The sequence below is a fragment of the Gigantopelta aegis genome, chromosome 4 (genome assembly GCF_016097555.1).
Source record: "Gigantopelta aegis isolate Gae_Host chromosome 4, Gae_host_genome, whole genome shotgun sequence".
NCBI classification, from domain to species: Eukaryota; Metazoa; Mollusca; class Gastropoda; order Neomphalida; family Peltospiridae; genus Gigantopelta; species Gigantopelta aegis.
The window spans coordinates 81,151,659-81,166,406 of record NC_054702.1 but is presented as its reverse complement, the minus strand read 5'-3'; positions in this window follow the sequence as shown (position 1 = coordinate 81,166,406).

The window sequence follows — 14,748 nt, the reverse complement described above, 5'->3', positions numbered from 1 at the left end:
TTAAACAGTTATTTCAAATTACTGCACACTATATTAATCAATATTCGTATTTAAATGCACAGTAATGCTGATGCATAGCAAAACAGAGTTAATATGATTAATTTCAGTTTTCCATAATGTATTATAGAGTCTGAAGTCATACATACACATTGTACATTATAATCATGTTAATCATTGGAAAATATGTTGGCTTTGTGGGTGTAATTTTAATATGTTGAGATTATATGGCGCCACAAATTCGGAGCTATATCTTGCTGCCAAGAAAAATAAAAATAATTCCCATAACTGTTGATTTTTATAATAACACAAGGAACATGCACACTTTAACAGCAATTCGCGGAATTTTCAAACAAAAAAAGTAAGAAAAATATGACAAAGACCAAAAAGTATGAAAAAGTCAGATAGCTGGACAGTGTAAAATATTTGCCAATTAAGCCAGTACAATACAGTGTTTAAATAAATTATAAATTCATGTGTTGTGGCAACAACTGCTGGGAATTAAACTTGAAGCTTCTGGCCCCCACAACCCAATCTCACCCCACCCTCCTTCCCCATTAGTTATCCTACTGTCAGCACAGAATGTACTCACAAAGATTTATCTGTTCTAGAGGCATAGGCAGATAAGAAATAGTACTAAATATTATAAGACAACCCATGCCTACAGAACAATAATAATTATACAAAATAAAACATTTATTAAAAAAATTTATGTAAATTTGTTTTAATAATAACATGAACTAAACTACAGATTGCTGTTCACACAATTTGTTTAATATTTATTATGAGAATACTTCCTAACATTTTCTTTTTTCTCAAAGAGAGGGTGTTTACATATTAATGCAGTCTAGTACCGGTAAATATATTTATTCAAAAATGTATCTTTCTGTGGCATCCATCTCCAAATCCTCGAAACGTGTACAGTCAAGTGAACAATTCAAGATCCCAAGTCTTGCAAGTCTGAATTACTCTTTAGCAGCCATATGTCAAACACAAAAATCAATGACTATTGTATTAAATGAAATTGTTGGAAGTGTTTCATTTTCAGTAGAAATTACACCCCCTGCCCCAGTTTTTCTTTCACATGTCAGTTGAAACTGTTCTATTATTTCTATCATTCTGTTCTCAATATCAAGAAGCAATGCAATTTGTTTAATAGTTTGTCTTCAGAATCTCATTTTCGACATCTAATCAATGACTCCACATCCATTGGTCCAGTTGCTGAAATATATAAAAACAAACATGTTAAGTATTTCACATCCATTTGAAGAAGTACATTAGTCTGTAACAATTACATATCGTTGTATTAATTTAAAGTTTATTTTAATTTTAGGAAAAAGATTTTTTAACAGGAAACAAAATCAGTGTGACTAAACAAAGTATAAAATTAAAACGTATAGCAGTAAATTAAGAAAAGTAGTAAACAATGTATTTAACTTTGATGATGTTTGATTTCTATTACAAATGTGCACAAAGCTACATATAAGATGACATGTGGAAGAAGAAAAATGCCTATGCTTTGCTAAAATTTGGGGTATAAAATAATAATGAAAAACAAAACTACTGTCTCCAAAAGAAACTCATATTTAGGGTAGGTAATAAAAACAAAACAGACGTAAGTGGTTATGGGTTTGAAATGTTTTGAAATTAGGGTTTGGACATCATTACATTTCAAGCACATGATCAACTGTAAACAGCAATTCTTTTAATATCATTTATCTAAACATTAAAAAAATATATCCATTAATTTCCAAGATTTTAGGGTACATAATTTTACCCTCGGTACCCTCTGCCAGAAACCATTAAATGGAAAATTCTAAGAATATCAAAGGGCTGGTCAAAGATCACAAACACTTGAACATAATGCAATAACAAAGGAGCATAAAACAAGTCTTACCCATGAATGTCCAAATTTACTTTTGTTCTTTTGGTTCCTTGCAAATGTAAACAGAATAAGAGTGGGACTCTCTTGGTGACGATATACTGAAAAGGAAAAACCCCACACCAATACATGTAGTACCTGTTTAATTACCATAGTAAACACAAATGTCATTAAGGTTAATAGTATACAATACACAGAAGGTAAATGCAAATATTTTAGAATTTGTTCAAAATAAAATCCATTTTGTACATATACAAAAAATAAAGAATAATAAAATGTCTTACCAGTATCTATTATAAATTACCCAAGATTGGTAACTGATCTGCTGTTAGGTGAAGAATTGTTTTAAAGGGACATTCACGAGTTTGCTGCATTGTATGATGTTTCCGACAAATAAAATATTTCTACGATTAAACTTGCATATTAAATACATTTTCGTGTTTGGAACATCTGTGTCTGTGTATTCAATGTGTTTCTGGTCGTGTTAATATTTATAAGAAGCCTAAACTGGATTTTGTATTCAAATAATTTCGTACGTACGAAAAAAATCTTTTTTAGGAAATAAAATGAAATTTAACCTAGTACAAATACTAGAGCGATTAATAACACGTTTAATATAAAGCCACTAATATTTCATGCACAAAAATATATTTTGATATGTACTTATAGTCGTCAAAACGTCTCCGTTAGTCGATAACATCTTTAAAATTGCAGCAAACTCAGGAATGCCCCTTTAATATATATTATGGTAAAATTGTGTTGTTTTAATTGGGGTGGAGGGGGTTCTAATGGGTAAGTTAAAGTTTGTTTTGTTTAAAGACACCACTAGAGCACATTGAATTATTAATCATCAGCTATTGGATGTCAAACATTTTGTACTTTTGACATGTATAGAGTGCAAACCTGCTACATTTTCCTATTAGTAGCCAAGCATCTTTTATATACACCACCCAACACATGATAGCACATACCACAGGCTTTGATACTTTGATATACTAGTCGTGATGCCTGGCTTAAATCGAATCAAACCGAGAAACCGTAACCGGCAGATGTGTTCCGATTGCAAAAAATCACAAATCTAGGGGGGGGGGGGGGGGGGGAGGCTTTCTTTTTTGTTTCAAAAAATGTCAGGGTCCCTATATAAAATTTGCCTAATTTATAACTTTCCAGACAATATTCCCTTATCTCCCTAAAGCTTACACGCATATATGCTACTCCCTAACTCGCCCCCCCCCCCCCCACACACACACACACAAACGCCTAAACACATGCAAAGACTTCCAAACGTTCCAGCATGCTTGTTAATACTATAACTAACCCTAAACCTAACTTAAGCCTGAAAGAAATGAATGCTGGAACGATCGGAAGTCTTGCCATGGACGTTTATTTTGGCCATTCGTCGGACTGTGTGCAATTTAACGACGGATTCTTAACGACAATACAAACATCGAAGACTGATTAAATGAGTCAGTAAATTCCACTACATTGGAGGGAAAGTGATTTTTAAACTCTTACCTTCGTAGAATTTATATATCAGTTGAATTTTGATGGATTTCGGCAAAACTTCACTTTCAATACCAATTGACGTGTTTCGCAGGAAAAGACTGATTTTACGTCAGTCGTAGGCTTCGCATAGCTGTCATCAATGTTAACACATGTCAGCAGAAGTATATGTTTACTATGATTATAATTCAGTTGGAGGAGACTATTATTTTAATTAATTTTAATGCTAACAAAAACGTTACACATCGAAAACATTATGTTGTCTAACCTAATGGCATCCAAGCAAAGTTGGGTCCGTGGTCTTTGAACCGCGAAATATGATTGGTCCAGCGCGGTTGTCAATCACGCCGTACGGAGGGGTCATTTAAACCATTCCCAGTCTGGAGCTCCACGCAGTAAGACGTGTTTGTTTCGCTTGTGCACACTGCACGTGCTTTCGTGTGCTCGACTTGGGGGTCCTTCATTTCGTTGTTTTTGTCAGCGAAATGAAGTTTTCTACTGGGATGTATGCGGCCATTGGAACTGATTGAACGATGGAACGCTTCTCGTTTCGACAGTCTGCACCACCAGGTTGGATTCTTTTTCAGCGAGATTCCTCGCCTCCGCGTCATTTCTCCGTCTGACTATGTTGACTTGTTTTTTCGTGACTCGTATGACGACCATTCTGCAGAACGCCACGGTTGTTCGCGTTTAGTCTCTACATGTCCGAGACTGTCCTACCAGCACTGGAAGATTGACCGCCCCACTCTAAGAAGAAATAGGAAGCGGGGTCGGCCCCTACTACTCTTTTTCTAGACTTTACATTGCTTTATAATGATACCATCTCGTATCCTCCGGAGTCGGGCCCGTCCGCACCACTATACCAACCCATGACGACTGGACTATACCCTAGTCTGATACTCTACTGTTCAGACGGATCCGGCTTCTCAAGATCTGTATTTCAGCACAGCACTACACCTTCAACGTCTATCGACTGTCAATCTAGGGGTTTTCTTGACGGGATGCAACCCATCTCGTCCCTTTAAGCTGTGCACCCAAACGGCCTTAACGAGGCCACTCGCGTGGACATATCGATCGGACTTTAAACGTTTAGATCTGCGTTCAAAATTTTATGTCGAAATTACTTCTTTTTTGTAATATTATTAAATAGTCCGATCCTCTCTTCTTTCTCTTATTTAATTTTGGACTGTCCTTCTAAAATGCTCCAAATTATATAAATATTCGGCCGAGCAGTCAATTCTTTTTTATTTTTGGCTTGTAACCTTTTTTCTTTTTTTATTTATTCTATTAACGTTTTTACTAATTGCTATTTTCAAAATTCTGCCCATTTTCAACCCCCTCCCCCCCCCCCCCCCCCCCCCCCCCCCCCCCCCCCCCCCCCTCCATCCCGAGTCAGGCCACCGATCTTATCGGAGGTCGGACTCGGGATGGGCGTGTTCGAAACCCTAGTGGTATATGGGCACGTTAAACTAGTTATCATCATCATCATTTAAACAAATTACCGCTCTAGTCTACGAGTGCCAATATTAAACTAGTTAGATATCGAGTAGTTGTTATGATGTGTGTAATATCTTACACTGGTGTGTAATAAATGGAAATATTATTTATACCATTATGCAAAACCACAGTGTAAAGAGCTGTGGGTAAAAGAACAATACGATACAAATATCAAGGTAAGTATATTTTAAAACTTTGTATAGATATCAAAGTGTTTTTAAAACTTTGAACTTAATTCTGGGTGGCATTTAAGATTCCAAAACTTTTCAGTTGTGAAATATATCATTGCTCGTCGGCTTGAGATGATTACACTCCACCAAGATGTGGCGCACACGTATGTATGGCCGATGCGAGTATGGCACAAGACTACTTCATCCTCCCTGCACCTGTAGAAGACTATTATAGCATTTCTGAAAGTACAGATGTTTAAAAATGGCTTAATATTCTACTTTTGGGCCCCGCACTGATCAGAATGACCAAATTTACTCATCTGTTTCTCAATGTGCCAACGAAGCTTCCCATAAAATGTCACTGGAATTGGTCAAGTAGATTTGGAGAAGACTAAGAAATCGCTGTTAAAAGCATCCCTCTATTAAACTATAGTAAGCCTCACTCCAACCCCGAGGACAAACGGTAAACCCAAAATTAATGGTATTAACAAATTATATAAACCATCTGTTACCCTTTATATATAAGAAGACTATTCGGTTATAACAATTCTGAAAGTATAAACATTTTTAAAAGCTTAATATTCCACTTTTGGGCCCCGCCTTCAGGCCTCTTGGGGATGAGAATAACCAAATTCACGCATTACTCTACATTGTGCCAAGGAATCTTCCCACAAAATTTGATTGGAGTTGGTGAAGTGGTTTTGGAGAAGTTAAAGGGACATTCCCGAGTCTGCTGCATTGTAAGATGTTTCCGGCTAATAAAATATTTCTACGATTAAACTTACATATTAAATATATTTTCTTGTTTAGAATATCAGTGTCTGTATATTCAATGTCTTTCTGGTCGTCTTAATATTTGTAAGAAGTCCACACTGGATTTTGTCTTCAATAATTTCGTACGTAGGAAACAAATCTCTCTCTTTTTTTTTTTTTAGGAAATAAAATGAAATTTAACCTAGTACAAATATTAGAACGATCAGAAACACGTTTAATATACAGCCACTAATATGTTATGCAGAAAAATATATTTGATATGTAAATAATTACTGTCATCAAAAAGTCTCTGTTAGTTGATAACATCTTAAGAATTGCAGCAAACTCAGGAATGTCCCTTTAAACATGTGAAAAGTTTACGCACGCCACACGGCGACGGACGAAAGCGTATCGCAATAGGCCACTCGAGCCTGTGCCGCAGGTGACCTAGAAATGATTTGTTGGGTGTTAAATTTTAATTTTCAAACCAGTATTTTAAACATAGACGAAGTAACAAAAAAGGTTAGGGGTAATACACTCTTGACCTTTTTGCGGCTTCGTCTTATTTTCATTTGGAGTAGAAAAGTATGTTTTAGCTATAATTTTGAGTGCTTTATTTTGTACAACATCCATTACGGTTGGTCGTATTAGCACACCAGAATGCCAGTGCCGTATTGCAACCTTGCGTTGTAGACCATGAGCAATGTCGTTCTGTCTGTCCCTATGTTGCAACGGAGAGTATCCTTAGCATGAATGAATGAATGAATGTGTATCCTTAGCATCTGCTTCTGTCTACAACACTGTCAATATGATGTTTAAAGGTTAAATTACCTTTGCCAAATCGTTAATATTGTATATGGGTAATGACCGAGCCCTGTAGGATCCCATTTTCCAAGTTAATAACCGAGGACAAATTGCCATGAACATTTACTTTGAATGAGCGATTACATATAAATCTAGTAGTGTTGAATCACGTTTATGTAATACGCTTGCGATAGCTTAGTAATTGGTTTAACGTGTCCATATACCACTAGGGTTTCGAACAAGCCTATCCCGAGTCCGCTTGCGATACTTCAAATTTGACAAAATATTATATAAGTCATCGATTAGTGTGTAACAGGCCATCCCATTACAGACCGAGGGTATTAACGCAAATTACACATTTATTTCGTATATAAGACGTCCACCGAACTCTGAACACGTATCACTCTCACAGTTCTAATCCCGTGAACGTTTCCTGTGTATCACCGTAAGTATGCTTAAAAACAATTTGTAATATAAAATTTAAAACAAAATGCTTTAGTTTAAAACAACAACCACAACAAAAACAAAACAATCATGATTATAACAATTCCAATGTAATATTGGACATCATGGCTGAATCTTTTCTGATAAAAGAAACAAACAAACAAAACAACATCTGCTAAGAAAAAACAAATACTATAATAATTATCTTACTGAAGATAACAATGTATCCAACCAAAACAAAACGTTTTATCTCACTAGATTTCAGAACGAAGTGATGAATGTTTTGCGACACCCCATCACGAAAAACATTATCTACTGATGTCTAAATTATCTTTTCAGATTTTCAAAATGATGAAAGCCGTTATCATCGTTCTTGTTGCCTGTCTGGCTATTGCCGCCGCCAATCCATTCTACGGATACGGATACGGCATTCCTGTCCATTACGGTATTGGTATCGGGTACGGACATGGTATGGGATACGGATACGGTATTGGTATGGGATACGGACATGGTATGTATGGAGGTTTCGGTCTGGGATACGGAGGATTCGGATACGGAGGATTCGGTCACGGGATTGGAATGTACGGAGGATACGGCATTGGACACGGCTTCGGACATGGAATGGGATTTTATGGGAAATGTGAGTACTGTTTTTCTTTTGTTTTTACCGATACACGAGCTTACAGCTTACAGTCAGCGACTAATCACATAACGAGAACGACGCTTTATAAATGTTAGATATTTTCTTAAGGGGAGTGTCAGACATTGTAACATGACGATTTTATGAGTGACGCAAAACATTCAGTTGCAGATTAGAATAATTTCAAACCAGCTAATTTATATTTAATGAATAGCTAACGTTATATTCCAATGAAATTTGAAAAATATATTTCGCGAAGGCTATCATTATCGTCCTTATTGTAGACTGAAACAAATAGAACATTCGATTCGATAAGATAGAGTAAATAAATCTGAACTATACACAAGCTATTCTACCAGAAGCGACCACCAAGCAAAGGGCCGCAACTCTAAACGCTTTTTATCATGTCGCCAAAAACGCGACCCCGAATACCTACATGTCGATTACGGCTTTACAGTCATTAACGGCCGACTTAATCGTTAAACATCGATAGTGTTCGTAAACTAGAATGATGAATAAATTGGTTTACGTTAGTCTAGCATCTTAGTTGCAAATTAAAAGTGGTAAAATTATTTTTCCAAATATATGTTATCAATTTGTAACCCTTTATCAGCCATAAACACCATTTATATTTATATGTTATTATGTGCAGTATTTTAAAGAACCGATTTATGTCACTAACATAAATATAAACCACCGTAAGTAAAAGAATTGATTTATTAAAGTAATTATGATGGACCGGGCTTTGTATACCAAGGAACATGACTTTTGAATTTCTCGCCACTAATTTTAAGATTGTTTCTTTCATAGCGCACACAGAATCTCAAACTTGCATACATATTGCTATTATAAACAAGACTGATTGATGCCAAAAATAAAATAAATAAATTGCAAACAAGATTTAATAAGCATAAATCATTTCCAGTCTAGATTTTGCCTAATATTTGACTAAATAACAGTTATGGGCCAAAGGTTTTCAGTGTCACAGTGGTAAACCAAAAGTATAAATGTAATACATAAACATAACAATTTGGTATATTTACAATGTGAAAATGAAAGACAAGTATGTACTTAAACTATACATTAAAAAAAGGTATTGCAATTTGTTCACATGAATATTTATAGTTCACATTTATTTACCTGTAAATTAATTTTCACCGACAGCCCATAACGACTCCATACTAACGTTTCAATGCTTTTTTTTATGTCATATTAAAAATACTCTACACCAAATAATTGGTTCCCTACCCTGGGTTTCTGCTAGAGGGTACGCAGGTAGAGGGTACAATTACATGTATGTACTAAAAAATATCGGAAATTAATGGATATGTTTTGTTTTAATTTTTTGATAGATTATAGTAAGATAATTGCTGTTTAAAATTTGTAAAACTAGATTTTCATTTTTATATCATCTTTATTTATGTGGAGTAGTGAAAATTTTAAACATACATTTTTGTCTTCAAGTGTGGGATGGAGAACAAGCCCCTAGGCCCGCCCCTCTCACACACACATACACACACACCCCACCCCATCCCATCCCAGTTCCTACGGGCCTGATGTATTTTATATTAATAAATACAAAGACTACACAATGATATTGTCTACAGGACATATCAGGTGTAAAGTGATTGTCAGTATGTGACAACATTATAATATTTTCCAACATTTCTGTGTTTCTGTCCCGGCTGTGGACAGTTTTGGCAGACGGGTACCACATTTGCTTAATAATTAAAAATACACAGTTTAACCAAACACATTAAAACTTGGAGGATAACTAGCTAAAATAGCACAGAAAAGTGTGCTAATTTTAGTTTTTTGTTAAAGTATTATATCTTGCTTTGGTGAGGAGGGGACGCTTTTTAGCAAATTTGCGAAATTGGCCTGTGGAATATCCATTGACGTGTCATGTTTATATCTATGCTGGACAAGATTTATGATGAAATGTTATTACATTTTGTGTGTTTTTCTTCTAATTAGGTCCATTTGCTTCAGTTTACATTATAAAAGTCATAAAAAAGTATGTTAAAAAAAAATGCTTGTTGTATGCTACTACTAGTACTACTTCTTACCTATTTACTTAAATCTACACCTAATTCCGCTATGACAACCAGGACAGCTGTAATGTTATGCAATGACATGAACCCAACGGACTAAATGCTTAAAGTGTTCATTTTAATACTAATGTATCTACTTACTACTGTTACTATCAATAACATTACCACTAAGTCTGCACCTGCAACCATAACGGCTACTGTAGTGAATTATAATAAAAATACCTCCAAATGACTAATATGTCTGAAGGTGTTAAGGAGTGTCTGTTATTACTTTTAAGTTCATTGGAGTATGGACAAACTAACAAAAAATCACCCGCAAACTGTTTGAATCGGCGAAGCGGTTCTCACATAAGTTTGCGGATGTTTTGTTTTTGTTTTTTTCATACCCAGATGAACCTAAAAGAAATAATAAACAATAGTTATAATTAAATTTGAAACATACTTACAAATAAAAACTTTAAAAGTTCATGTTACTTTTACTTCTTTTTTTCTTTCTTTCTTTTTGTTTTGCTTAAAAAAATAAAGCTCAGTAAGACAAATTACCACTATAAAATGACTTCATTAGATATGACGTTTCCCGATGACATAATGTTTACATTCATCAAGGAATGAAAAAACTCCCGTTGCTACGACTGGACCAATGGGATGACATTATATTGTAATTAATGTAATGAAAATTTAATTATTTCATATTAATATTAATATATCGTCATCAGTTGACGGTTGTGTCAAATTCGTAAATATCAATATATAACTATTTTTACTTTCAGAGGACGGAACGTGTAACGATGTTGATACTGACAACGGCTGATAAATTTATCTATGTTCATTGATGATGGTGTGCAGACAGAATATCAGCGGACAAAATGTCAGCGGTCAAAATGTCTACCATTACTCCATTAATGTGATACATGTATCTGGGTCAAAATGTAAACCTATGTGTATGTGTGAATATATATATATATATATATATATATATATATATATATATATATATATATATATATTGTTGGACATTTTACGGGATAGAAAGAATCACAATAGACTGAATTAAAGAATTTGAAATAATTAAACAGGCCCGTAGGAACGGGGTGGGGTGGGCACTCGAGGACGAAGATATACGTGTTTTGTATATGAAGTTAAAGGAACATTCCTGAGTTTGCTGCAATTTTGAAGATGTTATTGACTAACAGAGACGTTTTAACGATTGTAATTACATATCAAATATATTTTTATGCATAAAATATTAGTGGCTGTATATTAAACGTGTTTCTGGTCGTTCTAATTTTGTATTAGGTTAAATTTAATTTTATTTTCTAAAATATGTTTTTTTCGTACGTACGAAATTATTTGAAGACAAAATCCAGTTTGGGCTTTTTACAAATATTACCAGAAACACATTGAATATACAGACACTGATAGTCTAAATAAGAAAATATATTTAATATGTAAGTTTAATCGTAGAAATATTTTATTAGTCGGAAACATCTTACAATGCAGCAAACTCAGGAATGTCCCTTTAACAATATTGCTTGTGTCCCCACCCCCATATCGTTTCTACAGACCTCTTAAAGGATGCTCCATTGTTGGTTGTTCGCCTCATACAAAAATTAGTTACTGGCATTAAATAATAACGTTCCATCACCCATGCTGTGCCCTTATTACTGAGAATATCATATACACTTGTAGTGTTGTCAAATGTATGCAAGCGATGTTCTGATTAGTTAAATGAAAGGTTATACAATAGAAAGGGTTTTGTTTCTTTCTTCTTTTTTGTTTTGTTTAACAAATGTATAATCTGAATGTTGAAATTTGTATCTGGGTAACATGTTAATAGTTGACATTTTGACAACTGGCATTTAAACCGTTTGGTACTATTACTATCGGTGTGTTATTGTAAATAAACAAAGTATGCCCATTCTAATCAATTGTTCGGAGTTTTTGTTTTCTATTTAAACAAGTACAATGACTGGTGTTTGACCATGTACATCTGAAGAAAGATTGCACAGTCGCAGTTATTTGTAAACATATCATGGAAATATAAGACAGGTTCCGTGATTACATTCCTCTTTATATAAAAAGATCGCTTGACGGAAATAGACCAACGTCAGAGTTCTGAACTGCGCAAGCGCGGCATTCCGGACACAGAGCTGGTCCAACTCAATACTTCCTAGAAATGGTATGTTTATGTTGAAAGCATGTTGCCGGTGTGCTTTGAATATATAATATTGTTCTGTTAAATGCTTGCAGAATGTCACTTGAAGTTTGTAAATCAATATGAACGAAATATCAAATAGTTTCTATTCACGGGTATTTCATAATGTATTGTTTTGTCAATCAGTTTGGGGATCGATTTCGTTTGCCACGTGGTGTTTTCGTCACAGTGCACTTAAAATACACCTTTCTAACTTCATTATGACATTTGTCAGTGGAACTTTTGTTGGTAGATAGTGACAGGTTCTGACAAGGTGAGCTGCAGAGCAGGGTTTCAGTCTCTGTTTAGTAAAATGAAAATGTATTATAGAATTGGTGCAGTCACATGCAGGTTCTCCATTACCGCATGATACTTTTTTTCAAGTACAAGTTGCCAATTAATCAAAATATTACCGATCTAATGTCAGTGTCAAGCACGCGTGTGTGGACAATTGTTCAGCGGGGGGAGTGGGGGGGGGGGGGCATCCTGTGATGAGCGAACTTTTTAGTGGAGTTTGGTTAAAGTGACATTCCCGAGTTTGCTGCATTATAAGATGTTTCCGACTAATAAAATATTTCTACGATTAAACTTACAAATTAAATATATTTCCTTGTTTAGAATATCAGTGTCTGTATATTCAATGTATTTCTGGTCGTCTTAATATTTGTAAGAAGCCCAAACTGGATTTTGTCTTCATATAATTTCCTACGTACGAAAAAATAATTTTTAGGAAATAAAATGAAATTTAACCTAGTACAAATATTAGAACGATCAGAAACACGTTTGATATACAGCCACTAATATTTTATGCAGAAAAATATATTTGATATGTAATTACAGTCGTGAAAGTCTCTCTCCGACTCGGTTTTCTTTTTTGGCCTTTTGTTCCTGCAGGTATGCTTCGTACCGTTGTCTTGAGAGGGAAGCACTTTGAAGTAGTTCTTTCGTAATGGGAACATTCAAAACACGACCAACAGATTTGACATAGTCACAAATTAATCGTTGAGCAACAAGTGATTGTTCTTGCAAATTCTCTACCTCCACCTCTTTTACTGAAAAACTTCTTTCTACTGCAGCTTGCCCATGTGACAGTACTAAACACATTTTCACAACACCCATAATTTTAACATATTCGTCTTCAGACATGTGCTGGCAGAAAAAATCCCAATTGAGGGAATGTTCTCCAAGAACTGTTCATATTGTCTAATGATTTCATCACAGTCTCTTTCCAGAATCCTGTTGCAACTTACTAAGTATGATAGTGTACGTTTTAACTTAGATTTACACGGGCTGCTACTTGACACCATTTCCTTTGGGTTCAGCATTGATAGATTCTTCACAAGAGAATAGGTTACAGGACACTTTTCTAGCAATTTATTTAAAGGGACATTCCTGAGTTTGCTGCATTGTAAGATGTTTAGGACTAATAAAATATTTCTACGATTAAACTTACATGTTAAATACATTTTCTTGTTTAGAATATCAGTGTGTGTATGTTCAATGTGTTTCTGGTCGTCTTAATATTTGTAAGAAGCCCAAACTGGATTTTGTTTTCAAATAATTTCGTACGTACGAAACAAACATTTTTAGAAAATAAAATGAAATTTAGCCTAGTACAAATATTAGAACGATCAGAAACACGTTTAATATACAGCCACTAATATTTTGTGCAGAAAAATATATTTGATATGTAATTACAATCGTTAAAAAGTCCATGTTAGTAGATAACAACTTAAAAATTGCAGCAAACTCAGGAATGTCCCTTTAACAATTTCACAATGAAAACACGGCACTCCATTCTGAACTCCAAAACTTGTTTATCACTCACACACTTTTCTTTGACTGCATTCTTTAATGCTTTTTCAGCAGAAAATCCCAACACTAGTTTGGAATATGTGACATATACTGTCTTATCCAGATCAATGGAAAATAACTTGGACCCCTCTGCTGCATCAACAACATCAGACTTCAGGATTTTTTCATGAGCATTCTAATTATGTTAGACAAGTCAGTCATCAGAAAGGGTGTCATAGGCCTATCTGTTTGAAAGTTTCAAGAAATGGTTGCAAGTGCATTGCAATGTATCTAAAAAAAACTCAAGTTTGGGCTTGATTAATGGGTCTCTTATTTTTAATGATACTATTTCATAGGACTTGTTACTTGGTCTGCTAACACTTTCTCCTCAATTTGCTTCACATATGTAACAAGATGCTTCCATATGAGAATGGTCCTCTCACACACAGGAACATTTTCCATCCAGCGATGATTGACATATTTTAGGGGCATAACACTACAACCTGTAACTCTCTGATAGTCCTCTCTCCTAACTGGACTGTCTTTGAAAAGATAGTAGAGACTCGATAACAAAGAAGAAAGTCCCCATCCTGTTGCTTGTGCACCAGTTTTAAAGGCATTGTGCATTATGTGCAAGCCACACTATCCAATGTTTATCAGAGTAACATCATAATCCTTCTTAAATTTTTTGTTAATGAGTTCGAAAAAACTCCAATTAACATTAGGTCCATCCATAGAAATTTGCAGCATATCTTTTTCATGGAGTTTTAGATCTTTTATTTCTTTATTAAAATGTTCTACCTTGTCGATGGCTGTGCCGTGGCCCATAAACACAGACCCCAGGTAACGAGAAACTACTTTGTTATCACACCAGTATCTCACATGGAAGTCCATTTGTTTTGACTGAGGATTTTTATTCAGACTTTCATCAAAGAGGACTACAAAGTAGCCCGTTATGTCCTGTAATAATAAGAATTTTAAATGTTATGCAATTCCATAAACAGCTAGATACGCAG